The sequence below is a fragment of the Alligator sinensis genome, unplaced genomic scaffold (genome assembly GCF_000455745.1).
Source record: "Alligator sinensis unplaced genomic scaffold, ASM45574v1 scaffold609_2, whole genome shotgun sequence".
Classification (NCBI taxonomy): domain Eukaryota; kingdom Metazoa; phylum Chordata; order Crocodylia; family Alligatoridae; genus Alligator; species Alligator sinensis.
Window position 1 is genome coordinate 1,513,904 of NW_005842090.1, and position 2,570 is coordinate 1,516,473.

At 51.2% G+C, this 2,570-nt stretch overlaps 1 pseudogene; it reads left to right on the forward strand.

The window, feature by feature from the left end:
• Nucleotides 1-288: 288 nt before the first annotated feature.
• Nucleotides 289-658, forward strand: LOC102375128 (annotated as a pseudogene).
• Nucleotides 659-2,570: the final 1,912 nt, after the last annotated feature.

Below are 2,570 nucleotides of genomic sequence, written 5' to 3' on the forward strand. Positions count from 1 at the left end.
GCACAGTGCTGACCATCTAGTGCTCTTTTGAGAGAATACCTGTGCCAATAATCAAGCAACAGTCAACTTTAACATACACCCACTTTTGCCACGCCTAAAGTTTTGTAAGTTAGAATGTAATTCGGGGGGAGAACAACGCAGACATACTGCAACGCAGGGCCTGATTCTGAACATAAGAACTGTAATTTTACTGGGTCAGACCACAGGTCCATCTCGCCCAGTCTCTGTGGAGCTTTTCAATCCCTGCCTCTTCTTCAACCTATGTTTGGTCTTTGTACTGTGATGAGAATGGCAGGCCATGGTAAGCAGGGTGGGAAGAAGGCATGGGCCAGGGCCAAGACCAAGTTGTGGTCGTTGGAGGCCAGATGGCAGTTCCCTGTGGGCCTTCTGTGCAAGGGCAAGTATGCAGAGCAGGCAGAGGCAGGCACACTCATCTACCTGGCCACTTTGCTGGAGTACCTGACAGCTGATATTTTGGAACTGGCAGGCAACGCGGTGCGGGACAAGAAGATGCCACCTGCAGCTGGCCATCCTCAACGATGAGGAGCTCAATAAGCTGGTGGGCAAAGTGACAATTACACAGAGTGGCATCGTGCCCAATGCCCAGGCTGTGCTGCTGCCCAAGACAACTGAGTGCCACAATGTCAAAAGCAAATAAAACTTCATAACAGAAAAGAACAACTCTGTGTCACACAGTGGCAGAGTGTGGATGGAGGGAGACAGACAGACAACTGGGTATGACCAGAATTCTGAAACTTTTACCAGTGGCAAGAAGCACTTTCTCCCACTGATGTCAGCCAACTACTCGCTCGCGTAACCATCACTTTAGCTGCATATGCATCTTTGCATTCAGTTAGTCCATACAATGCATCTCTTCCCTCCTTTCCACCTGGCTTCAGACTAACACATGTAAACTACCTCTGGCAAAGATTCAGGGCTGTCTAAACAGACCCCCCAGTCCCAAGCCAAGAGAAGGACTTTGAAAAGCTTTGTTTAGTGCCTCTAGGCCTTTACTCAGCGCAGGGAAAGAATGCAGGTTAGCGAGCAACTCTTTTTAACGTGTGTTGGGCTGATGCTATTCCCTTCCTAGAGCATATCCAATGCATTATCCCACAGCAGTGGTTTGCAACCTTTTTAGACTCGAGGCACTCCTCAGCAGACTTCAGGAGCCCTTCATTAGGCTCCAAGTACCCCTCATTAATGCAGGGTATCTTGAGCCTAATGAGGGGTACTTGGAGCCTAATGAATGGCTCCAAGCCTAATGAATGGAGTATGAGAAAGGGTGCCTCAGTTTAATAAGGGGTATCTTGAGTCTAATAAAGGGGCCTTGAACCTACTGAAAGGTGTCTGGAGTCTGATGAGTAGTGCTTCCAGTTTAATGAAGTGTATTTTGAGTCTGATGAAGGATGCTTCAAGTATAATGAAGAGTGTCTGGGGTCTGATGAGGGGTGCCTCTACTTTAATGAGGGGTATCTCGAGCCTAGAGTCCAGGTACCCCTCATCAGACTCCAGACACTCTGAAAAAAGGACCTGGGGGTTACAGTGGACAATAAGCTGAATGTGAGCCAGCACTGTGCCCTTCTTGCCAAGAAGGCTAATGGCATACTGGGCTGCTTTGGTATGTACGTTGCCAGTTGGTCAAGGGAAATGATTATTCCCCTCTATTCAGCACCAGTGAGGCCACATCTGGAGTACTGTGTTCACTTTTGAGCCCCCCACTACAGAAAGGATGTGGACAAATAGGAGAGAGTCCAAAGGAGGGCAACAAAACTGATGAGGGGGCAGGGGGACATAGCTTATGTGGGAAGACTGAGGGAACTGGGCTTCTTTCATTTAGAGAAGACTGAGAGGGGATTTAATAGCAGCCTTCAGCTACCTGAAGGGGGAGATGGAGCTGGTTCTCAGTGGTGGCAAATGACAGAACAAGGAGCAACGGTCTCAAGTTGCAGCAAAGGGAAGTTTAGATTAGATATTAGGAAGATTGTTCTCACTGGGAGGGTAGGAAAGCGCTGGAACAGGTTACCCAGAGAGGTAGTGCAATCTCCATCCTTGGAGGTTTTCAAGACCCGACTAGACAAAGCTTTGGCTGGGCTGATCTAGTCGGGGCTGGTCCTGCTTTGAGCAGGGGGTTGAACTTTCTGCGATTCTCTACCCCTCATTAAACTTGAGCCAGCCCTCCTCAGACACCAGGCACCCCTCATTAGGCTCCAGTGCCCTTCATCAGACTCCAAGCTTGAGGTGCTGCATATTAGAGCTGAGATGCCCTGTCACTAGACTCAAAGTGCCCCCCCTCAGGCTCCAGCTACCCCTCAGTGGGTGCCAGTGCCCTTCATCACACTCCAGGCTTGCACGCTCCACATCGGAGCAGAAATGCCCCTCACCGGAGCCGAGATACCCTGTCACGAGACTCCTCAGGCTCGAGATGCCCCTCAGCAGACTCCAGGCCTGGCACTAGAGCAGAGGCTCCCCTCACCAGAGCCCGGACAGCCCGCGCCCAGACTCGAGGCGCCCTTCCTCGGAGCCCAGGAGCTCCGCTTCGTCGCCGTCGCAGCCCCGGGCAGCCCCGCCCC